Below are 26965 nucleotides of genomic sequence, written 5' to 3'. Positions count from 1 at the left end.
AATAGAGAATTACAATTAAGATTAATGGGAGACAACTAGAATGAATTTCAATCAGTTTTATTTCAAATGCATGTGGGATCCTATTCATCATTTATATGAAATTATCAAATCTAATCTCATTACAGTTATTTCTTCCCTATATTGGAATTTTAAAAGTAAAGTTCCAATTCCTAACATAAAATAGTAAGGAAAGAAAATAAGAATGTTTAGTTCTAATAAAATACTGTTTGTTGAGGATTTTTTTTTTCATAAAAGAAAGATGGCACAGCTGCAATACACATAACTCTGTCCACTAGATATCCACCAATTTGTCTGGTTTGTTTACAGAGACATTCTTGCCCTGATGACTGTTCAGCCACTTCCTGACATCATATTGTGATGTTAGATATTCCACAAAAATTATAGAAGATGCCACCCAAATTCTGTATACCACAGGAGATTATGTTCTTTTCCCCCAAATAATATCCCAGTTCTGTAGTTCATTTCCATCTTGAAAAAACTGATTTTCAGTACCATTGGCAGACTTGCAGCTTGGGTTCAGTGATCTGCATCTTCACTTTCAAACTGAAGACGTTACAAACTGAAGATATTATATCTCCACAGATTAAATTGAATAACAAGCCTTTTCTGAGAGAACATCTTGGCTAGTGTGCACCATCGTCACATGCAGTACTGAGCCACAAACAGTCAGAAAATCTAAGTGATTTTCAAGTTACTTCATTCTTCTGAACATTTCTGAAAGAATTTAAACATGATGAGAAGTATATTCTTTCTTTTATACCACCAGAGTTAGTGAAAAATCATTGGAAAGCAATTGTTTTGTCTTAGGAATGGCACTCCCCAATTTAGTTCCTTCTCCACCCCCTGAACAAAACTTTCTGAAATCAGACAGCACCTGCTTGCTCCCCACCCCATGCTCTCCCCCTTCCCACTCAGGAGATGGAGTTCATAATTGGAGGCACAAAAAGGTGACATTCAGAGGTCGAGATAAGAACAATTTACAGGAAACAGCAATGAGGTAAGATAATGAACAGTAACATCAACAACATTAATAACAAAAGGTAGAAGACAAAGAAACAATTTACACAGAAAAATTGCAACAAAATACCAATCTTCTCCCCAAAATGCAGTCTCTTACTTCTGCCCCTTGCAAGTACAAGATAGTATTGAATAATATTATGTTCCTCCTGGCAACTGCTAAAATATTAACCCTGTCTTGTCCAAAACTAGCTCACCAACACAGCTGTTTACTTTTCCAGACAGCAGAAGGTTGAACCTAAAACTAGGTACCAGCCTAGGAATGGAATATTTGGGCTATGGAAGGAAGTTAAACTACTGACCAGTGTGACTGATTATATTAAAAAATATTTTACTTTTGGGTTTTTTTGTATTTATACCTTGGGATCATTTGTTTGCAATGTTCTATGCTATAATTGTTTTGCCTCCGTAGTCCATGATGAAATGTCAAATGAGATGATACTGTAAACTGGCAGAATGTTTAATAGCCATGAATAAGATTGTATTCACCCTCTTCTGGCTTCTACATGTAAATGTCTCCTTGTCTCCTTCAACATAATCTAGGCTATTTTAGGGGTTCTTTACCTCTGGACATGCTTTCAAATCTCATTATGCAAATCCAGTATGTGACACATAAACAAAAAAAAAAGAAAAAAACATATTCAAGTTATTAAATGCAAAATCTAAATTATTTTCAAGACAGAGTTGGATGCCCAATAATAGAAATTAGAACTGTTAACTGTGACTCAATTTTCCAGCTGTCAGTTTAACAAACAACAATGGAAGTTTTTTCATCAATTCAGTTGGCTACCTGATGTTTCCTTCAACAAGAGGCATTCTTCCCATGACAGGTTGTTGGGAGGAGGCCTGACAAACCCCATATACATGGGCAGAATGCTTGTATTGGCAGACATCTTGCTAGCACCAGCCCCTGGAAGATCCACCTCTGATGCCCTGCAAAGGGAACAAGCAGGTAGTAGAAGGTATCCAGTAGGAAATGGGGAACAACAGTCACAGCAAGCAGAAAAAAACAGATGGTGCCAGTAGGCTGTAGGATTGTTTATTTTGGTTTGTAATTACAACTGGCAATCATTTTGAACCACTGCTGCTTTTTTTAATTATTCCACTTTGATTGCATTTACCAGCCAAAATCAACAATCCTAGTACTAGAGCTCAGAGTCTTCTGATGAAATGGTTAAACTCCCAAGTGTTTGCAACTAGATCTTACAAACCTGCAATTTAACAGGAAAACTTAGTAACAAGAAAACTTTTTGGATCATATGTTGTATGCTAATGTATTCATAGCCTAGAACCATGAAAATAAGAAGGCTACAGTGAGGACAGCTGAAACTTTATTTTGGAAGCTGAATTACAGTCAGCAAAGGCAACACCTAGAAAAGTGCAAATAATTTCATGCACTGTTCTGCTGCAGAGCATAGTTTAAGGAAAATTAGTGTCTCAAGATGAACCAAAGTCTAAAGTTTTCCAAAGCAGTAATTTTTTTCTAAAGTATCATGTTGAATTCTAAGTCATTGCAAACTGTGCCATGTATACAATAAAACTCGTAAAAATTTCTTAAGCATTTGCAAGTTGGGCACAGACATTTTTGAAGTCTAGTCTACCTACTAGGCTCAGCCAGCACCACAGGCTCACATAGGATGCAAAAAGTCAATTTTGAGCATGTGAGATGTGATCATAGGTGGAAAACAAGTTAAATTAATCTCCTTTTTCTGCTAAATAGCATCTTTCACTTTACAGTTGCTCTTGAGAAGGAATCTCATCTTGAAAGGACAACAAAAAGCAGACTCAGCAAAAAAGTTATAGAAAATCATACTGAAATGACCTCAAGAGGACATCTAATACTTCTCCTCACTGATCTATACCCAAACCATGCCTGACAGACAAGTTCTTCAGGTGGAGATTCCACAAACTTTCACAGATTGTGCTAAAGTTTTTCTGTCTTTGTTCTCATTATATTAATCCTAACTTTTAGCAAGAACCCTCATCACCCCAGTTAAAGCCTGTCATTTCTCATTCTATCAGTAGAATGTGAAAGGAAGAGTTTTCCACCCCCCTTTAAGTTGTGCAAACACTGTTATGTTTCCTGGTAATGTTTTTCTTTCTTTCAATTTCTTAACCCTTTCTTCATAAATCGAATTTTCTGCTCCTACAATTGTTTTCAGCAATCTCTCCAGTTAAGCCAGGTATTTGTCAAAAGTTAGTACTCAAAACTGGACATAATATTCCAAATGAACCTTTACCAAAACTTAATAGACCACAAGATGATTTCAAGTACCCTACGGGTAATACTATTGTGTAACTAACCTATTAACTCACAACAAAATTACTTTTTCTTATCCTGTTCAGTAGGTGATTCACTGTGACGGGAGATTCAGCCTAACCTCTTATTCTCCATTGAGGAGGACACTCAATTATCCATCTCTTATTCTCTCTCTGTGGATGTAAGAAGATTATCCCTGTCCAAGCATAATATCTTGAAATTCTTCTTGTTGAACTGCTGCCTTAGACTGCATCTTTAATGTGTCACACTCTTGCCTAAGACTAATCCTGTCCTACTATGCTCCTTAAATGTTGGTATCTTATGAAAGTTCACAAAAATACTGAAAAGTGATAGTGAGCTTTTAAAAACTTTTTAAATGCAGTTTTCCAAGGAGAGTGCAACTAGCCTTATTATAATTAATCTATAGAGTGCTTTCTTAGCTAGTTTTTGAAATGTCATGAGAGATAAAATCAGAATTTGTCAGGAGAAAGCAGTGTGTCACAGCCTGTGTCTTTCCTATTTATAAGGGTAGTATTATTTAGTTCCAGAAAGAAATTAGGTGACTGATATAACCTGATTTTAGAAAATCCATAATGGCTGTTAATTCATCTCCTTGTCATCCTCCAGGTCTTTAATGATACTTTGAATATTTGTCCCAGTATTACTGCAGGAACTAAAGCCTAGCAGACTAAGCAATTAAATAAAACAGCTGGTATAAGAAGTACAAGGTACATCACAGTACTTTTGAGTGCAGTTCTGGTCAGCTGGAGAGAGCAGATGCACAACAGTCTGACTTGCAGCAGCCACCAGCATTTAGGGGTTGTAGTGGAGCTCCTGGTTGTAAATGTTGATAACTGGAATGAGAGCTCAGATTATGCCACACACCAAGAAGAGCAACTACCAAAGACATCAGAAGAGCAGACAGCACTGTAATGTATGTCACAGCATCATCTCCCTTCTTCTCCTTATGTGCACATGGTGGTCCAATGTAGACTGAAAAGTGGAGGAATGGTTCATTCAGTGACTGACTGCACCCTGCACCTTGTGAGACACCCCTCCCTGTCGTACCTACCTGCAGCTGCCCTTGCTGCACTGCTGGTGACTGTCAGCCTGCTTTTGCCCAAAGCCTCGGGCACACCTAAAGGTGACCAAATGGCTCCTTTTGTCTCTATTTTCCTCTCAGTTCCTCAGTCTGTAAATAATGAAATCTCTCTCTCCACCATGCCTCTCGCTTTCTCCGAGCAATGCAATTGGAGCTGTGTCAGGGCAGCTAGTCCTTTCTTTGCTCTGATTGAATAATAATGAAAGGATGGGAAACAAAGACTAGCAGCTTTTGAGATTAATCCCCCTTCTGTTCTCAGCTGTCAGACTTACTTATTTTTTCCTTTTTTCAGCTAAATCAGGTCATTATACTACAAATCTTTACCCTGAATGAAAGATTAAACTCAGGTATTTTATTTTCATCAGGGCATAATATTCAGCACAGAATAATTGGCTAGAGTTTCATGTGGATATTTGTATGGGGCCTCCTATCAAATTCCACTAAAACCTTACTAACTCTTTCCTTTTTTTTTTAATTCCTTAGGATCTTGCTGTAGTAGACTCCTGGCAAATGGAATCTTTCACTCAGTTACACCTATCTCTACATCTGAGATGTCATGTTTTTATGAAGCCTCTTTAAACAGTCAAGAGAATTAAAAGGTCTTCAGGGTTACCTTGTAATAAAAAACAATAATAGGAAAGAAAAAAAATCTATAATATAAGTGTTTGTCCTTGGCATAGTATTTCTTTCCACAATGAGAAGCAAAAACAAGAGGAAGGGGAAAAAAAAGAAGCAATAAATAAGAAAAAGCTTTCAGAGTACATTTAACTGCTTTGAAGCCAACAATAAACTTACCACAGTTAAACCAGAAGGCCAACAAGGCATAAGGTCATCAAAACCAAGGCTCATTGAGCCAGAGTATTTGGATAGATGCCATTTCCACTTTGTCAGTACAAAGAGTGCTATATTGAACAGAGAGAACAGAGCTCATGCTGACACAAAATTAAAACCCAAAAACGTCAGGTCTATTGTGGTGATCTCATGAGAAGCAGGCAGGTTTGCTATGCATTAGTAAACACTGGTGTGCCTATTGGATCTACCTTGATGTTTCTTACTTTACTGATTACTTTATTGATAGTGTCTTTTTTAAAAAGACATTATCACAGAGGGAATGTACTTTCTCAACTGAGAAAAACTGGCTTTATGCCACTTCTGCTCTACCCAAAATCGACCCAACAGTAGCTTTGGGATTTAATTTAAACAGAGAGAGACAAAGCATGACAAAAGCATAGGGCATAACAACCCAACATGGGCCTCCGCTAACACACAAATTTTTGTTGTTGCAACAAATCAGAATATTTCTAGACTTAATCTTTCTGTTCATGCTTTGCTTTGTTTTCTCTTAAAAAATATTCTCAATTTAGAAGTAAAATACTACTATAAAATTCTCCTTCAAAGCTAGTAAAAGGCAACAGGACTGACTGATATTTGGAGCCCTTGAAAAGTTATGCCTTCTATTAATGCCTAAAAATATTTATGAAGCATTTCAGGTTATTTCTCTCAGAGGTATCAGATTTTCATGATATAAAGGTCACAGGAAGAGTTCATATCAGAATAGGTCCTGCAAAGGCTATTTTGTTGATTCCTTTGCCCTTATGAATAGATAGCATTTCAGACACATTTTTAGTGTATGCAGTGCAAAGATAAGTTTAGTCCTTGTGCTCTATGATACAGGCAGTCCATTGACTTTGGGCAGGAGAATCCTAATGAGAATAGCCAGAAATACTGCTTGGATCAGCAGTGGTACTAACAAGTTTGAAAGGTACAAGCAAGCAGTGTCCTCTGAATGTGGAAATTTATAACTCACCTCTTCTTCAGGTTACTCATGTCTTGTCTGATAAATATCCTTCAGGGGTTTTTTCAGTTTCCTCCTTCAGTTGAGCTTAATTTCTCTTGCAGGTACCACTGCTGGGAAACAAAATATTCTATCATGAGAAACGTACTAGGAAACAGAGCAAGTATAATGTCCCAGGGACAGCAATGGAAAAGTGTTGCTGCTGGGCAGGGGCTGGAGATTCAACCATGACACCTCAAAGTCACTGCTCAGGTAGGACTGGGGAAAGCCTTCCATGTAAACTATCAGCATGCATGATCTTAAAAAGCCAAACCAGCTTTTACATGCAAAGAAATGAGGGCCTTTGTCACCAGTGAGTGAGTGAACCACAGAGGGAAATAAGTGAGGAAACCAGGATGGGGCTCTGAGCAACCTGGTCTAATAGAAGGTGTCCCTGCCCATGGCAAGGGGGTTGGAACAAGATGATTTTTAAGGTCCCTTTCAACCCAAATTATCCTATGATTTTATATTACTCTGAACTGGCTGAACCTGAATAAGCTCTCTTTGGTTAGAGCAAGAGAAGGTAGCCCTGTTTTCATTCTGTGAGCATGTCTAGGGACAGTCCTGACACATTTAAATGTAATTGCAGTCTCAAATGTACCCTAGAGAGCACTAGATTGCAGTGATATTAACAAACAGCCTACAAAGTTCTGAAATCCTATAGAAACGTGGGATTTGTGGACCTAACAAACTTCCTTGTCTTTGAACATCTCAGGCAGGCAAGCAGGCAGGCAAACACAATGCCACTATCAAAAATGCCAAATCAAATTTAAAGACTACTGAAAACTTCATAAAAGTCAGTGAAGAAATCCTTCTTCTGTTTATTATTAATGGTTGCAAGATAACCTTTATTTATAGTGCCTTGGGGACTTATTCAATAGGATGTAGTGACACTGATGAGGAGGATTATTTATTGTTTATACAGTTGCTTAAAGATGAAGGCGCTGCATAAATACTCTGCAAAGTATAATTCCATGAAAAAGCTCTTCATAATGCATCAAAATACTTCCTACATTAAAGTTATTCTGGACTCACTCTTTGCATCACAAGCCACATTTGCAATGCTCAGAAGGCCTGACTGTATCCTTTATCACACAGCATCCAATATGCAGTCATTGTAAGAAAATCATAGTTCCTATCTGGTATTCATGTAGTGCCAATAATCTGCAAGGCATATTGACATCTTTTGATTTTTAATTCTGTTTGACAGAATTAAAAAAAAAAAAAAAAAGTTTCAAAAAGTACATTAATGGGGCATAGAACTTGCATTCAGAAGTGATAAAATCGTATGATAAGGACTACATGAGCAACAAAAACTTCCCCCATTTTGTGAAAGCACATTAAAATATACCATGCTATTACTAGGTTGTGCATAAGCTCAGAAATATCTTAAGTAAAAAAAGACAGAATTTTTTCCACAATTTCCAAAAGAAATATAAGAAACTTCATGTACTCAAGAGGTAGGTCCAACAATACCGTACAGAGTGCAAAACCTCTGGTTATCACCTTCAACTCTTACTCTTTCATTGTTGTCACCATTACCCCTATAAAATACATAGATCACAGGGTAGTTTCCACCATTTCTGCCTTATTTTACACCAAGACCACCAACAATGATTTAGTGATCAGTTAGACATATGAACTATTCATATGACTTGTAACAGAACAATTCACACCAGAAACCACTCACACTGGAAGGACCTGCTGTTTGCCCTGTCAGTCCTTTGGTCTTGTGTTCTGTGCATTAGCTTCTGTGAAAATTTGGTTTCTTCAATTCCGTTATGTCTGCTGAATATTAATTTTTATATATTTGAAGAGTATTATACCAAACACAATTCAAATAGTTCTCCATCATGCTAGTTCTCCATCATGTTTCTTTTTTCTTTAAGCTCAGGTCCCAAGGTACAACTTTTCCCAGAGGTAATGTGCAGTCTAAGCTAGTTTTCAATGAATCAGTAACCTCTAATCCATAGAGCATCTCTAGGGGCTGTTTTTAAACAACTAAAATAAATCTTTCTCAGGAGGCACCCATTCCTCTGTGTCCACTGCAGAGCTGCCTGCTCTGTCAGGCACCTGACTCCTCCAGCATTAGGAAACTGAGTGCCACCATCTCTGGCATCTCAACTGAACTAAGCTACAGCAGTACTCAGTCCATAACCTATTACTGTTTCAGAAACTAAAAGTTTGAGAAGCTGAAATGCTGCCTTTCTGAAGCCAGTAAATTAATCACAGAATGTTTAGGAGTTGCTATGGATCTTAAAGGTCATCTAGTCCCAACCTCACTGCCGTGTGCAGGGACATCTCCCACTTGACCAGGTTGCTCAAGGTTTTATCCAACCTGGCTTTGAACACCACCAAGGTTGGGGCATCTGCTACCTCCCTGGGTTCACAGGGGTTTAGACCTGTTCTAGTGTCTAAGCACACCTCACAGTGAAAAATTTATATATACATACTTTATGGAGGATTGGGAAAAAAAGGTCTTTATCTTGTGGGAGTCATGGGAACAGAACAAAGAGCTTTTTTGGCTTTTTCTGCAAAAAGCAATCCTCAGTGATATAACTCCTCAGAAATTTTTTGTATGCTGAAAAAGATTTTCCGTTAAACTTTTCTGGGCAAATCCATCAGGGGTGTATTAAGACAAATCTAGTTATACTGATCTATTACTTCTGTCTGAGCACTTAGTTTTCTTCAATTTAAAAACAACATAAGGGAGTAGGAAAATCTTTAAGCAATGAGACATGACATACTATACCATGCTGTACTGTTGATTAATGTGTATCCCAGGTGGATGGGGAGTAAGATAAGTGCCTACACCATATGTGGTGAGTGCATTAATCAATATTAACGTGTATTAACAGGTACAGAGGGAGGGTACTGAAGAAGAGCTGGTTTTGGAGCACAATCCTGCTGTGATGGCAATGGGGGACTGAATCTTGTTGACATGAGGAGTCAGCCTGACCTCTGAGATTGTGATCTTAGAAAAGCAAGTGCATTTGATGGACTCCACACCACAGGATGTTGCAGAAGCTAAAAGCTTACATGGATCCAAGGAGAGGCAGGGCAAGTTCACAGATCAGAAATTTTTTCAGGCTGTAAATTCAAAGAAACATCTCCAGGTCAGGAAGTCTCTGAGCTGCAAATGGTTGGAAGCAGAGAGAGTGCCTAAGGAAGTATCACGTATTGTGCACCCTGTTTTTATCCTCTTTCCCAGATACCTCCTTTTGATGGCCATCAGGGACTGGGAAAAGAGTTAGAGAGCCATGTGGTACAACCCCATTCAGTGCTCTTATAGTCTGGTGATTTATGTCCTAAATTTTCAGCATACAGCAAGTCCCCATTAAGTCTAGGCAAATTGTTCAACATTCAGAGTGGAGCAGTGCATACAGCTGCATGCATACCTGCACTGATCCACTGAACAGCATCAAGACTCAGGTAACTGCCCCACTGCAAACACTGGCAGGAATTCAGCATGGTCTTCTACTGCAGAGACCTGACACCACCAAACGTTTGCTGCCAGTGATGCATCTCCCTTGTCAAGGCTCTGGTGAGGCATGGAGCCTTGAGAGATACTGCCTGCCTGAAGGTAGAAAACCAGCCAAGAGACACAAATCAGTGCAATACAGGACACTTCAGGAGCCCCACAGCACCACTGCTCCAGACACAGGAGAGGACTGGCACTTTCAGCAATGAGGCAGCAGCTCTTGCTCTCTGAGTTCAGAAATATCCCCATTTTCCACCCTGCCAGACAGAGACCTTGTAACACAACTGCTGCATTAGGGAAACCAAAGAGACAATAACATATTGCTTATTGGAGCATGTTAACATGCCCCACAGCAGTCTCATTACGACTGTTAAACTTTTACCTAAGGAACTGAATTAAACGTCCTTTTTTATTTATGGCCTCCTCTCTAGACTCTCTTACTTCCAGCCCTTCCTACCAGCACTGGAACCAGAGTGGTTCTACAGCCCAGAAGCCAAACAGTGCTGTCAGCTGCCTACTTTCAAATTAAATTAAGCTTCTCTAATGTTTCTAATTTAATGTATTAAAGTACGTGACAAAAGCAAAGATTTTGGGTTGGCTTTTGTCCAATTCATGCAGTCCTGTGTTTCAAAATCTTTTTTGAGATGCTGATGTGGCTTTTAAATTATAATTTCAACTGATAAACTGACCAACATATTTGAATGCTGATCCTTTCCTGGCACTATAATTTTGAATTTAAAGAACCTTCTATTTTAAAGGTGAAGAACACTAAAAACTGCACACAGCAGTAAAACATCTCAGCTATGTTTCATCCTTTGTCTCCATTTTAGGCAACATGAGGGAGCATCTGTAGCTTGCATCCAGCTATTAGGTTCTGGCCCTGTGTTGATCAATAAAGACCTCACGACTTTACACTTCAGTTCCAAGCCTTAACTACTCAGTAGACAGCCTGTAATTTCAGCAAGGGAAGAGAGCACCTGCAGGTGTTGAATTAATGCACCATGAAAGCAGAACTCTGCTGTGCTGCAATGGAGTTAAAATCAGGCTTCTCTATTCTTGCTGGCAGTATTCAGTTCCCAGTATATTTCTGACTTTGGATACATAGGCTACCTAGTAATTTTGTCACATCTTGAAAATAGAGCAGAGATAAAAATCCATTTAGAGTCTTACAGCCATAGGTCATATTTACCATTTGCTATGAGACTATTGTGTTGTGAAAGGAGCCTTTTTCTCCAGTCCCACCACAGAAAGTTTCTTTTGTCTCACTAAAACTCTCAGAAAGGAACTCAAAACCAAAAAAAGTCACTGATTTCTTTGGAAAATAATGTAAATTGTGATGTTAACCATAAAAATATCCTCAGTAAAAGTCAAACTTTGGGGGAAAATGCATTTTGAAAGAAAAGTGTTTTAATTATATATATTTTAATTTTAAAATCAATTTGAAATATTGTACTGAGTATTTTCAATGCCACTGATGCCACTGACTTTGGATGAGAAAATTGACACAGGCAGTGAAGAAAAGCCATCATCAATGCAGCTGTTTTTTAAGCAGACACCTGCTCAGCTATGCCTCTGTGGGTCACATCTAGTTGCCAGTCCATATGTGTGACATTTCTGAGGCCAGATTGCAGCTTCATCTCCCAGCACCTCAGTAAAGCTGAGAAAATTTAGATGTCTCACTAAGGCCATGTTGACACCTGTCTCTCCTCCTAACCTGTACCACTGAGCCACCCCACAGGGACAAAGAGGAAAACCTTCAGTACTGAGGTGAGATGAAGACGTCTGCTCAGTATTTTGAGTGCAGCTGCTCTGTTCCCCAGAGCAGGTTTGCAAGTCCTGAGTAGAGTAGTCATCAAGGTGAGGTGATGTAGGCAGCTGCCTCAGGCAGCAGGCTGCCAGGTGGAAATCAGCCTTTGCTGTGACTACAGCTGGAAACATGAAGGGCAGCAGCTACTTCTGGGTGGGAGAATGAGGAGTTCAAAAAACAGCTACCATTCCCCTCTTCCCCTCAGCAATGATAAATCAGGCTCCCCAAGGGTCTCCCTCTAATTTCTCCACCTCAGTTTTACCTCCTTCTTTGCTAAGAAATCTCAGATTCAAAGAGACAGACTCTCCCCAGGTAACTGCTGCAGATTTTGGTGTCCCAGCGAGGGTACAGTTTTTGCTGCCTGTGACCTTCCAGAAAGCCAGGCCAAGCCAAATGTTCTAGTTAACAAATCTACTTATTGTGTCAGTCCCTAATATGCACTGGAGTTCACAGCCTTCTACAGTCAGAACAGTGCAGATTGGAAGGGGTCTCCCAAAACCACATTATCCAACATCCCACTTGAGGCAGGGCCACCACAAGCACTAGACCAGCTTTACCCATCTAGGGCAAATATCCAACAGCAGAGATCACACAATCTTTCTAAGCAGCCTGCTCCAGTGTGGCACTTATGGCACCTTTTCCTAATGACAAACCTGAATGCAGTTCTCTCACTGCTGCCCTGGTTGTGACCTGCCACCACTCTCAAGCACTGCAGTTGTATCATCTTTGTGACTGGCCTCCAATCAATCTACCTTGGTCTAGCTGCAACATCACCAGCATGGACTGGAGAAGAGTTATTTTCCTGAGTCTACCCACCACACTCCTCCCAACACACTCCGCATGAAGTGCCTCCCTTTCAAATGAGGCCACATTGTCACCTCCTTCATTTTGGTATCCACCCAGTCCTTTGGAGCAGTTACCACTTGGACAGTCAGTGAGTTTATTTGGTGAGTTTATTTTAAGCAGAGGAGCAGATCGGAAATAAAAATATGCAAATCACATCCATAGGAGTTCAAAAATAACATGTTCAGCTCCCATTATCCACTAGTGCTCCCTTCTGCACTCACACTGCCCACACTAGGCTCTGCCCCATGTTAATAATAAATTCAGCTGTTGGAACTGCCAGTACCAAAGCATTCACAGATGCTTTTAAAAACAGACTTTAAATCATGATGTTCCCAAATGTAAATGGGACAACTACTCTTGGTTCATTATTTATACATGTTCATACAGCCAGAGTATATTAGGATAAGAACATATACGGAGGGCAGGGGAAAGAGTCCTCAGCATATTTCCCTGCTATGTCCACACAAGCCAGAAGTGCAGCCCAATAAAGAGGGATTTTTTGAGTGAAACAGTGCTGAAGACTCATCTTACACTTTACCAGAATTTCAGGGCATGTTATTTCTATCTCCAGTCCATTCCTGTGGATTTGATCCGCCATGAACAAAGTGAATTAGGTACAAACTGAGAGCACACCTTTCATTTTACTTTCATGTACTCCAAGATGTCTCTGCAATGTGAACTGAATATTGTAAACTGTAAAGATTATGATTTGTGCTCCAGAGGTACTCTCCTGATTTGAACTAAAATGCTAATGCAGATACCTGAGTTTCTTCTTTGTGCACTTCCTGACCCTACTCCTTGTCTCTCAATAGCAAGAAAAATACAATTACTTTGATTGGAAAACACCTTAAGATCATAAAGTCCAACCTTTAATCCATAATTACCTAGTCCACCACTAAACCATGTCCCTAAGTGCCACATCTACACATCTTTTAAATACTTCCAGGGATGGTGACTCCACCACAGGGCAGCCTGTTAAGGAAAGGAGAAAGGCAGGTATTGCATGAAAAATACTTGTGGTAGAACACAGGCATTCTGACTGAAACTAGTATCTCATGTCTATCAATGTGTGTTTCATTTTACTTTCTCTGACTTGAGATTGGTTTGTGCTCAATTATTCATTTTGCATCATTCAAACAGAAACCAAACAGATAAAAATATATAAATATATTTTAAATATATTATATAAATTATATAATTATATCAAATGCCTTACTCTGAGGCCCTGAGAATCATTGTGAGTACAAGAAAATTTCAGATATTCAATTATCTCATGCCTTCAGTTCAAGAACCATTATTATTTCATTCTCTGCCTCACATCTCTCACTGCCCTTTTTTTTGCAGCATGCATCAGTGCAAACTTACATCCTTCCTGAAGCATTTAAAGGTTGCTCAGTTTATTTAGATCCAGCAGTACATTAATACTCTCCACTGTGCAATATGAGGTCTTACCTAATCCTTGGACACTAATTTAGTTGAATGGGATAGTTATAACTCTCTGACATTGCTAAAGTTAATGATCTGATACTTTACAAGACAAGAGGCATTTCAAATGAAATTGATTGTATTAATAGTTTTATTGAGCAATATTAACAGAAGTGTGTTGCTCCACAGTGTCCTCAAGCAAAGCCTTTATTGGCACATTAATGGTAACATAATGTCCAAATTCATAGTAAGAGACACTTTTTATTTCTATAAAATACAATTATGGATAGCCTAAAATTCTACATTAGAAACTGATAACCATCCTACTCTGCTTGAAAGCCCTGATTTCTGTGGGAATCTATGGATAGCTGCTGCATGCAAATCATCCCATTTTATTCATAGATTCTCTGCGTTTCCAGCTGTCCATGCTAGAGAAGAGGAATATCTGGTGGAAATGGAATGAATTAATTTGTTTCTGAGGTACTGAGGTATCTAGGAATTTGATATGAGGAAGAGGAGAAGGTAGCCAGCATCCTGAAAAATAAGACTTTTTCAAAGCAGAGATATTAGAGCATTTCAAGTCTATGTAATGAGTATTGAAGAAAACCTGGTGAGGAAGGCAAGAGGAAAGTGAGCAGGGAAGAGCAGGTATACTATACCTGAGAGAGGCAAAATAAGCCAGTTTCACAGTCATGATTTAAAGCTGTTGAAAAGCAACTCACACTGTACTTCCTACCTCAGTCTATTGGGCCTAAAAGGTTATTCAAGACAAAGGTTTTCTCAGCCAGAGGAATGCTGCACTGGCCCTCATGCATATGATCGAAGGATCAGTTTCTCACACAGATCACAGCCCAAATTAAAAAAAAAAACCATTTCTTCTCGCATTGACCATATCATTTAGGCCAAGCTGGATGCCAAGTATCATCGAAAAATTGCAGAATTTTGAATTTTAAAATTTTCTTTATGTCAGATTGCCAAGTGATCCAACCTGTGTTTCCATATATATATATATACAGATCAGCCTTTGTGCAGCTGCATATCATTCTAAATAGATATGGTCAACCAACTAATGCCATATAATTTGCAGCAGGTGCAATAGGGTTATCTGGCACAGTTTAAGGTGTTTGGATGAAGAGAGAGTATCTTCTGCTACGTTACTTTAAGAACCCAAAGAACAGAAAGCAGAAGAGAGTACAGTTCAACAAAATCTTTCATCTCCATCTACCCTTAGCATTGAGTGTATTCAAGGTCATGAGGTCATGTAGGATAATAAAATAATGAATTCCACCTGCAAAGTACTGTATCAGACCAGCACTCAGAGGGCTCTACCTCAGATGCTGTGATTGTTTTTCTCTGCTGATGGCATTAGTTTATCTCTACTGATAGCAACCTGAATTGCACAACACTCCCTCAGTGTCAGACACCATAGCAGTCACAAGTCATATAAGAGGCAAACACAACAAACAGTCTAAGTACCACAGAATCATAGAATCATAGTATTGGTTTGGGTTGGAAGGTGACCTTGAACTTCATCTCTGTCCAATCTCCTTGCCATGAGCAGTGACACTTTCCACTTGTCCAGGTTGCTCAAAGCCCCATCCAATCTGGTCTTGGACATTTCAGGAATGGGGCATCCACAAATCTGGGCAACTTGTTCCAGTGTCTCACTACCCTCATCATAAAGAATTTCTTCCTAATATCTAATCTACATTTACTCTATCACTCCAAAGACATCATTTGGATGAGCTTTGAACCTTGTAGCAGTGGTCAAAACCGTGGCTTGTGCGGGCTTGAAGTTTTCAGCTTGTCATCTTTTACACTGTTTTCAAATAAAAGTCTCAGTCAGTCTGTGGAATGTGGCAAGTGTGCCCACAGCCCACTGAAGCAAAAGGCTGGTGAGGCATTGCCTTGGAGGAGTAAGTCTCTATCAAATGGTCTATCAATCTTCTTTAGTTACATGGAGCTCTGGCACCCTGCTAGATCAACAAATAGAAAAGGCAATAAAGACCATCCCAACTAATAGGGTAAAGAAGCCTACATGGCAAGCACTTCTGCCATTTCTTCTGTGTTTTGCTGCTTTCTCCCCAGGTACAAATGATTTCCTGTGCCTACAATTTTCAAGAGAGAGCCTTGGAAACTGTGTATGATGCAGCAAAGTTTGACAGCGATCCGGCAAGGTGGGCAGCTGAAAAAGGAGGCAGAGGTAATCAGGGGAGAACTGCAGACAATTGTTCCACAGCCGAATTGTAAGCCTGTGCTTGTGAACTAAAAAATCTATCTCAGATAATTGACATTTATTTGATTGAAACAGCAGGGTGCCCTCCACCAGAATGGGAGGAGACCATATGGAACAACAGTATGAGTGGAGATAATGTTTGTCTGCTGAGTGTGTCAATGTGTTTAGAGATTATTCATCGGGCTCTAGGGATTCCAGTATGGTAATGTTTCAGCTAAATTAGAATCAGATTAATTGCTCTAATCTAATGGAAAGACAATGTTTATCAAATTATTGCTCCTTCACCACATGATACTGTGGTGTCATTACTCTTGGAGTTAAAAAAAATAAATAAAATAAAAAGGCTCTCTTGTATCACATCTGCTCATGAGCTCCTTAACAGTGTTGATTACTGCACAAGAGAGATAGTGCAGTTTATAACTCTATAAAGAAATTAATGAATTAAAGTTTGGTAGAAAACAAATTCCCCATACTGTGGGTAGACCTGATTAATTGGAATGACTTTGTCTTGTTTTGGACTTGGACTTTTTTTGGAGGGACTTTATTTTTGTTCAAATTTTGATATTTTTTTGCCTGTTTTAAATTTTATTTTAGTGGAATGAGCTTGGTCTTTTCATAGTAAGTAGCTCTAAAATTGAATCGTATAGTAATAAAGTTAATGTTCTCCTCATTTTCTTTCATCTCCTTTAAATTAAGTTATATCTGAAAATTGCAAGGAAATTACTGAAAAAATTGAGTGTGCAGATAAGATGCCCAAAATCTGTCAGATATACTTGCCATTATTTAATGCTTAGGGTCATTTTAGATCACCTGTCAAATGCCAACACGGAGGAGATACAGAGCTTTTCAGCTACTTTAAAATGAAATGGAAATGCAGTTCTGGTGGAAATATACAGCATGTGCTAAAAGTAATCTTTCCACAGCCTGCATGGTCTCCAAAGATTACAAGCTGATTTCAGGTTTTTTATTGTCATTTTAGAGCACTTTCAGTATATGTTATACATGCTAAAACACAACATTAAAATATTAGCCCTTTTAAAACTTTATCTAGTAAGCGCAATCCTCAAAAGGAATAGAAGCATGACCTCTTCTCAAAAATGCTAATAAACCCACCAGGAATACCCCTCCAATCTGATTTTCCACTGCATTGCCTTGACTTGATGCTACTGAAAAGTGCTGGGACTTTTTCACAGGACTTAGTGTATCACACCAGAACAACAGAAGAAAGTCAGGAACTTCATCTCAGCTTAATTTATAATGGTGACACTGTGCTTGTGAGGCATTCAGGCTACATGCTTAGGAGAGCACTGAGCAAATATTTTCTAGGCTTCTATAGTAACTAATAGTTTTTCCTGATTTAAAAAGGTCATATATCCTCTCAAGACATATTTCACTGAAATTCTATTTAATAAAAGTGAATACCTTTGTTGGCCAAGTGTTCATAATGCCTATTAAAACACATAGTTTATAAAAGTGGGCTAAATGCAACCGCTAAAGTGATTGAGCAGAAAGCACTGCTTATACATTCTGTCCCTAGCAGCTTTCTCTTCCAGGTACAATTCAGCACAAAGATGCCAAGTTTTTAAGGCCAGGACCTGTGCTGGCAGGATATTTGTTGTGCTAATATTCTAGGATTCAGTGTTTCCACAACCCATTTCCTTCCATGCATTTTTCTCAGACATACAAGTTTTCTGGAGAGACAAACTCTCCTTCAATCTTTCTTATTTGTGAGACACTAGAAGTTCATGGCAACTCTCCCAAGTAAAGCTTTGAGTTTTACTTTATAAAACATAGATCAAAGGTGTAGTGACATGTGCAATGTAAATTAGGCTGCATAAACCAGATGCACTCTGAAGCCATGATGACAAAGCCCTAGGCACTCGCTCTTTTCCAAGTTTCAATACAAAGCTGTTGTTAAACCCTTTTTGGCTATCCAGTTTTTTATATATCTGTTTGAAACTAACAGAGAATCTGCCCTCTTTCCCAGAGTCTTCTGACTACTTTTGAAGTGAGTAAGCCTCTAGAAAGAGCCGTGGTGGATGGCAGGCAGACACTTACTCTGTCATCACTTGGTGTTGGATCTCACTTCATGCCTTTTGTTCCAGAGCTCCAGCAATAGCTTCCCCGTTGTTTGCCCTGCTGTAGGAGCTCTGAACCACCAGCCCAAGCATTCCCTGCTGGGCTCCTGAGCTCTGTAGAGCACAAAGATCCACAGTCACATCGTGCTGGGCACAGAAACACACTTCTCACAGATATATATAACTTAAGGGTGATGCAGCTTGCTGAGGAATACTGTGACTCACTGAATAACCTGCACCATAAAAACACTATTCAGGAAAAATATACTAGTTTAGTAGGGATCTATAAGCTTTGAAATACAGATGCTTAATTTAAATAAATGACTTATTCATGATCTTTAAATTATCCACCACCATTATTTGGAAATGATTTAAAGTAGCTGTAGTCCCACATGGGAGAAATGGTAACATGCTGTCGGGAAACCTTTGTTGGTAAAATATATGGATTTATCTGTTTTGAAGCAAAAAAAATGTTGTACACATAGGACACTCCATGTGGTAATGAATTAGAAGATTTGCAAACTAGCAGCAGGGGAGGGTGTTTCTGAAGAAAAGTCCTTTACTAGAATCGGCAGGGTACTTCAAAATTGCTATTATTACTATCTATTAAAAATCGCAGTGTTAAAAATGCATAGAATGCTCTACAAAAAGATTAATGTTATAGTTTATTCCTCGCTCCAAAGAATTTAAAACACAGTTCTGCCTCTGGAGACACTGCCATACTCACAGAAGCCTGAAGGACCCAACAAAGTCGACAGAAGTTGCAGCCTGTGATAAAGAGCATGGCAGGGCATTGACTTAATATAGGCAAAGCAAGAAAAAATATGTAAGAAAAGCGAGATATACAGACCTGAGAATATTGACCCTGACTCCTCTTATAATCTGTTTTAATTGCACTGTATGAAATCCTGGTTTCATTGAGAGTCAATACAAGTTTTATCATCGATTTAAATGCAAATTCAATTGACTTTAAGGAAGTTTCCCCAGTTTACTTTTTGTGTGTGTGTGTGTGTGTGTATATATATATATATATGCATATTTTAAACAAACAAGATGAGTAAATTTTGGAAAATAGAACTGTTTGCTTTTTTGATTTTGTTAGTACAGTTTTCCTGCACCAAATCTTTTTCCAAACTGGTATGCACTAAGAAATTACACAACTTATACCTCTATGGTTTATATACCCAAGCAACAATATAGGAGGATGATTCCCAGATAATTAGTTTTGATTACAGTTTTATTCCAACTTGTCATTCATATATGCATTAAAAATGCATAAAAATATGTGATTTTCTCTGTAGAAAGTCAGAGATAGCTTTAGACCTAGGAGTGAGTGCAGTGAGGGGAGAATAAGGACTACTTACTTTCCTGTATATTTCTTCATTGCTTAGGAGCTGTACCAGCAGAGCAGAAGCATGTGCTGACATGACTTGGAAAATATCTCACAACTTCATCTGGCATCTGCAGAGCCATCACAAACTACTGCATGAACATGTACTACATACAATTACATAAAATTACATATAATTTTTTTTATCTCTGACATAGATATGTAAAGTATTAAGTACAGGTTTTCTATATATGCTATACAGGCAGCAGAGTAGTTTTACAGCAGAAGGGCGACTTTTCACTGTTCAATAACTCAATTTTTATCTAATTATTGCAAATTACAACACAATTTCTGAGCCAACAACATTGTTGTAACTGATTTTCTGCTTGAGCTGTACAAATGCTAGAAAACACCTGAAACTGGCAAGCTCCTGTGTGTAATTGAAAGAAAAAGACCAGTTTCTGGTAAACAAAATGTGCCAAGGTTTTTCACCTGAAGCAATTATTACAGGTGTTAATAAAACCTATTTAAATAGCTTTCCTAATATATGAGAAATTGCTCAAATAGCTCTGGATGTAGCTCTTTAGTTTTGTTTTACGGGAGGCTAGTAATGGCAGTAGAAATAAAGTGACCATAGAATTCAGTATTGCAGGATTGATGGCTCCTGTAAAGGGATAAACATTGCTGTTTGTCACAGTTGCAGACTTTGAAAGAATTGCTTGTACTTCTCATATATTCACAAAAAATCCCAAAAAACCAAAAATTTGAAAAGAACCCACAACACTTCTTGAATTGATTTGCCCTTTGTCACTGTCACAGGTATGTTTTCCCTATTTTGACAGGTAGTTGTAATTCTATTAGCAGCCCATTGACTGCCCCATGAAATCGATCTGTGTTGGACTAGCTGGGTCTTCTTAAACTAGGTGATTTATTGCTTCTGCCTGCTAAAAAAAAAAAAAAAAAAAAAAAAAAAAAAAAAAAAAAAAGAAGCTAAAAAAGAAGAAGTTCACCTCCATGGTGAACAAAGTACCTAAATAATGTCTAAAAATGAATAATTCTTAGTTTGGCTGCTAGCTGTCCCAGTGGCAGATGAGCTGTGACCTCTTACCAGCAGCTTTATTGAGATGCCCCCTGATGCTGGCATATAAAAATGATTGTCAATTTCCCTTATTCATTTACCTGAGTGCCTTGTGTATAAACTAGATCTCATTCACCCCAAATGTCCTCAGCATCAATCTATCATGTTTACCTAATTTTGTGATTTCTCACTGGGCTGAAACTGGAGAACCACCTGAAACCTATTCAAGACAGAAAATTGGGGCACACAGGTGCATTTACCATTGTTGCCATTCTAGTGTAGGTCAGAGAAAGAGGTTAGCAGCATACTCATCTTATGCAGTGGCATCTGGCCTACAATTTACCAGGGCCTAAAATGATGTCCTGGAACTAGATTATGTCCTGATATCTGCCTTGATTGCACTAATTCTTTCCTGTGGATCAGAAAAATAAATTATTTTCTACTGGCCAAAAACCAAATTTATGTTGTTTCACGTTGTTGTGTAGAGCTTTTCTATCATCTGAAAACATGAATTTTTGACTGTGGATACAAAGAGATGAAGAATACTTTAAAGTACTTGGTTATCTTAAACAAAAGTGAGTTTCTAGATGCATTTTTAATAGGCTATGCAATCAAAGCAGATTTTTAAAGGAGAAATACTTTTTCCAAATTTAGTACCCCTGCTTTTTACATAATGACAGAGTAATTAATTTTTTTAATCAAGAATGTGCAATTTGTTAATGAATCCTAAACTACTTTTATCATGTACTAGAAAGGGTTACAAAAGTACAGAGATGCTGCATTGTCAGTGGTCACCAGGAAGAAAGCTGACCCACCCAAAACATTGCAGTAGTAGTTCTTTTTGTTCCAGTTCTTTTTTCCTTCTGACTCATTTTAAGATCCATTACAGATCTAAGAGAGCATCTTAATGCTGATTTAAAAGGCCCAAGGGGTAAAAGACATAACCCAGCAGCTGTGTGACTTTAAAATAGGAGAAAGATGCCTAGAAGAAAGTAGACAAGTATGCACTGAAGATAAAGGAAGAAAATTCAATAATATCTACTTGAAACAGAGGAAAATAATACTGCTGGAGGTGGCTATTATAGTTGATACACTATACTTAATAAAGAAAGAATATACCAAATAAAAGACTGAGATGAGAAGGGAAAGAGGAAGCTGTCTTACAACACCTACATCAGAAAAAGGATCTAGGACATCTGAGTTTATTTAGTCCTCTCAAATATTAAAGCCTAAAGAAAAATATAGACCATTGCTCAAGATAACACCTTTTAGAAAGATACTGGTGGAAAGAATTTTAACAACGTAGCAGAAAATTCTCAGGTAAGATTCCAATGAAGCATCTCAGAACACAGTGATTGTAGTACTTGTAGATAAAAAAAAACATTACTAGGGAAAAAAGCAGAGCCTGAAAACCAGCAGTAAACAAAAAAGGAGTGCATTCAGGGCAGGTTGTGGACAGGACAACATCATGGACCTTCACAAAACTCCTGCTGGCAAGACTCCCCAGAGGCCTCAAACTGTATGGTAAAGCAAGCCCCTGAATAGAGATGACAACGGCACCTAGACCAGATGACCTCCCACTTCTCCAGTCTATTCACTCCCACCATAGTTCTTTCCTCTGTGGGTGTGACCCAGGCTGTGATTTTGTCAAAAGACAGGAAAACATTTCCTACCAGGACCTGGGGCTGGGGTGAGGGTGCTCAAAAAGTCTTTAAACCCCTACTTATTTTAAAACTAAGCATTGACCTTCTTCTTTGAGTTTTCTACTGCCAGATGAAACAACAATTTTGTTACAGAATGTGTGGACTGCCAGAGAACAGTCAGGAGACATTCTGGATGAAACTGAACCAGGTTACTCATTATCACAGGAGAAGCTGTCCTTTTGAGAATCTGTGGAATCCAATATTACTTGCAGAGGAGATCTTTTGTAATACTGATAAATGTCAGGCATACATGGGAGTCTCCACAGAAAACAAGGGCTTGCTAGCCCTGGCAGATGCCCAGTATGGCATTTGATGCTGATTTCTGCTGAGTATAAATATAGAATAGTGTATAAAGGACATTGGCCTCTCACAGCAAGGAGGCTCTGAGTTGAATTTAGTTATACAAAAAACAGAGAAACTGCATTACACAAAATATTCTTCTTCCTTCCTTCTTTTTTCTCAAAGGATGGGACCAAAAAGCAAATCTTGGAGGTGTATGTAAGGATGGTAGACTGGAGAAATGTAGTGAAGAAAACACAGAAACACAGATGTGAAGATATCAGCAGGGGTTGTCAGCCCAAGGGGTGGAAGGAAACTGCAAAGCATCAATTTTACAGACCTAAAAGAGCAGCAGGTTCAACATGTGCGAAAGGGAAGGTGACAACAACAGCAAACTCTACTGAAACTTGAGACATTTTGCCACAAGAGGCAGTCACCACATATCCACAAACAACAGGCTCCTCTTATAATGAAGTCTAAGGAGTAATTCTGCCCTGTGTATCTGACTTTCGCCTCTATTTTCTGCACCAAAAGTGGCATTCACCTCATACTCAGGTCTACATAGCAGACATGAGTATATCTGAGTTAATCAGAGGAGTTCAGAAAGCAACTTGTTTTGGTCAAAAAAAAAAAAAACAAAAAAACCAACTGCTTTTGGTCAGATGAATGAACTCCACTGAGAATCTTGGTTAGAACATCAGTAGCCACAGCAGCAAACTTGACTCCTACTCAGTCGTGGACATTCTCACCTAAAACCAGAAAAATTAGTCAAGCAATTCTCTGAAGGAAAGTGTCCAAGCACACTGAGTAGTGGACATGTCTTCTTAAGGGATTTTAGACTTAATTTAGTAGTCCTAGAGAAAAAAACTTGTTAGGACTGGTAAGGAAACAATGCAGAAAGTGATTAATGAGGAGCTCGATTTGTTTTGCAACACAGAACAAATCCTCAAGTCAGAACTGCAGTAAACCTCATCCAGCTTTTGAAGGGAATACAGTCTATCTTCACTGAATTGAATCCTCAACATACAACTGCTAATTAAAGACTCCAAAAGTCTGAAAATACTTTGACAAATATTGATATATAAGCCTGCAATGCTCACTTGGCTAGTTGGCTAAGTCTTGCCTCATTTACTTCAGTGATGCTGCAAATGACTGTGGTGATCTCATCTGAAACTCCTAATAAAACAGCTACTCCAAGATGTATGAAGAGAATCTTCCTGATATAAAAACTAAATAAATTACTTTTGATAAACGAGGAAAAATGGAATCACTCACTGTACATGCCTAGTGTTGCAAGATATCTGGGAAGAGTATTTCCCAAAACCCTTTCCATTAAAATGAACAATAAAGCAAATGACGTAATTCAGAGCTGACTCACAGCAGAGAAATATTATCAAAAACTGGACTCTGCCAGAGTCAAACTATTTACACCACTTAGAGTAATCTGGCCTAAAATACTTTAAACATGATTTGTTGGATGCTTACATTCTGATGCCTCACACTACAATGTAAGATTTACATCCTGAGAAATATATTTTTCTATGTCTTTTCCTAATTCACAGTGCCAGAGGCAGCAAATATCTAGATACCAATTTTTAAAATTACACCTAAAGTCTAACTATGTTATCAATTTTTATTATTTTCCTATCTACCTGATAGGTTTACCCAAAGGTTGTAAACATAATACAAGTCAGCAAGCAAAGGTACATAATTAAGATGCATCCAAAATAGCCTGTGCAGCAAGTAAATATTTCCTTTTTAATTATATTATTACCTGGGTTTATGTTACTAAATTGCTACACAATTTCATATATAATTGATTTTCCAAAAAAGTATTACTGAAGTGATTCTGTAGTTCAAAACAGCATGAACCTAATAATACACAAACAATTTCTATCTCATAGCCTATAGTGCTGCATGGTATTTGTATGCTGAAAGAAAACATTCCTTCATATTAGCAGTAATTTTGAATATAACATAAAACTCAATGACTTTTCTCTCTTTATTTGTTGAGAAGAAAACTAACAGTGCCTCCTGTGAGGATATATTTTGTAGGTTCTTTTGCAGATTATGAAAATAGTTATGAGGAAGTATTTGGATAAAGGAAGACAAAGCTCCAGGTAGCAATAGGTTTCATACTGAGTTGATAAATGCAATTAGGGATCAGAAGGATGAACAATTACTTCAGGGGACTTCTGATACCAGAATGCAATATCAGATGATTAGAAAACTGGAAAAATATCATCTTTTTCCTATCACAGACACATCCAGCAGCCTCAGCACAAGAGAGAAAACCCTTGTGCTATAGCAATGGATATTGTATGCCCTGAAGTGTTCACAGGCTCAGTAATCAAATATGACCCTAAAGGAATACCTGCTAGATCTTGAGAAACTGAAAAGCTGTATTACCCCAGCACAATGCAAGGAGTGTTGTGAAGAGTTAAAATAAAGAAGGTTTGAGGTATATCCTCCTTGGCCCAGAGAGTTTGAGATGAGTGAAAGCATTTGCCCCTGTGCAAGAGAAGAGTGTGGATGCAGATGACACCACTACCCTTCTGATGAAATGTAGATGCACTTCACAGCCCTTTTAATGAAGGAACTATGAATGTACCAATGTTAATATCTTGCCAAACCAATTACAGCAGTATCCCAGGGTTTGTGTTACTAATTGCCAATATTTCTTGTCTAATTGATTCCCAGAGAGCGATATTGCCGGCAGCATTCCACCCTGCTGAGAGCTGCTGAGCACCTGGGCACTGCCAACTGCCTGAGCTCCTGCCACCTGCAGAGGATGCTCAGCCTCCACAGACTGAGAGACATGGAATGGGTTCCTACAGCCCTTCAGAGCTGAAGCTTTTGTTTTTGAAGAAAAATTAAACTGAACATGGTAACATAACCTCTGATTTGGTCTCTTACAACTTGAAGAAAAAAAGCAATGAGATAATAAAATCTGAGCTGATTAGCTAAGCAACACTAACTCAGTTTTTGTTTCCATTATGTGGCTAATAGTCTCTTCTGAACAGGTTTGATTCTTGTATCTGTTTGCATTAGAGTCAATTTGTGGTATGAGATTGGTATTACTTATTGAATGCTATACCCAGCTACAAAGTTAAAACTATGAAAAGCTTCTATGGAATTTAATTACACTACTGTGAGACACAGTTTTGTATAGATGCTATAAATTAAGTTTAGCAAGTATGATTGGTGTGGTGAATGGTTAAATGGAGGTACCAGATCCATGAAGTTTCTCAGTAATTTCAAAAACTTTGTGGATTGTTGTTTCGATCTGTATTGTCCAGACTTTTTGAACTTGCTCATTTTTTTGCAAGTATGCATTCAAAATCAAGTCAACTTTACCTAAATATGTAAGGCTAACCTAAGCCTGAATATGTTCAGACTTGGAGGTAGGTTAGTAATCAGTATCACTGAGCAATATGATTGCATGTTGGTGACTCTTTAACACATTTGATGCTGCAGAATTTTTTTCATTACTAAAAATACTTACTATTCTGAAAGGCACAATACATTCGATAGCAACAAACATTAGTGACTTTTTCTATTTTGTCTAAACCCTTTGCTCTAAGTACTACAGACAGTTTCTCTCTTCTTTTTCCAATATGTAATTGACAGCTCAGCCCAAAGTCCTTCTCTATCTCTTGATTTTTTCCCTGGCTGTGAATAGCATACACCCTTTTATACAGACTCAGTCTATTAACCAAGTGCCTGATCTTGTGGGATGCTGGACACCTGCTGGAATACACTCAGTGTCTGTAATTCTCATTGATTTCATCAGGAGGAGAGAGAACTTGCTCTCTCCCAGGTCATTTAGTCTGACCTCACTCATAAGGACAGAGCTCATGGTGGACTCCTGTTGCTCCAGAAAGTCAGACCAACATCAGAGGTACCTGCTTCCAGAGCATCCAGCTTGGAACTGATGCCAAACAACATTAATTGTCAGGAAACAGAAATTAGGAGCACAGCTCCTCTTCATTCCTTACACAGTCAGTGGAGGGAAATGTTAAGAAGTGCCCCGCTGGATCTCACCAGTTACCAGTTACTGGTAACTGCTACCCAGTAACCCACTTACTCCAGTATAATGCTTCTGACTTGCACAATAAAACACAAACAAATCCCTGCATTTGAAGCATTAAGTTTGCAGAGTGATGTGAAGGAGAATGCAAACTAGTGATAAAGGAATACTGAAATATTGTCTAATGAAGGCTGTGACTAAGAACAATGAAAGGGGAAAAGACAGAAAAATAACATTTTCTTTCACTTTGCCCTTTTCTGGAGGACATGTTTTTTGTTTCATAAATATGACTAGTTTATCATAAAGTGTAGGAAGTGCCAAAGAGAAGAAAAGGTTGAGTGCTAACTGCTATACCACCTATTATTTTATGTTCCATTCACTATGTTCCATTCACTATTGCCAGAGTGACTCTTCCTGCTTTATTTTACACACATAAAT

The 26965-nt window shown here is 38.4% G+C and overlaps 1 long non-coding RNA gene across 1 annotated transcript in view; it reads right to left on the bottom strand.

The window, feature by feature from the left end:
- Nucleotides 1-598: 598 nt before the first annotated feature.
- The window catches only part of LOC306798094, a 54228-nt gene continuing 27861 nt past the window's right edge, over nt 599-26965 (bottom strand). The window contains exons 2-4 of the long non-coding RNA XR_013773280.1: nt 6208-6308; nt 1829-1971; nt 599-735 (exon numbers count right to left, since the gene is read on the bottom strand). This is a non-coding gene — a long non-coding RNA (uncharacterized lncRNA). The remainder of the gene's footprint in view (nt 736-1828; nt 1972-6207; nt 6309-26965) is intronic.

The sequence above is a fragment of the Erithacus rubecula genome (assembly GCF_903797595.1).
Source record: "Erithacus rubecula genome assembly, chromosome: 2".
NCBI lineage: Eukaryota > Metazoa > Chordata > Aves > Passeriformes > Muscicapidae > Erithacus > Erithacus rubecula.
Note: the sequence above shows the minus strand (reverse complement) of the source record. Positions and strands in the feature narration are given on the sequence as shown.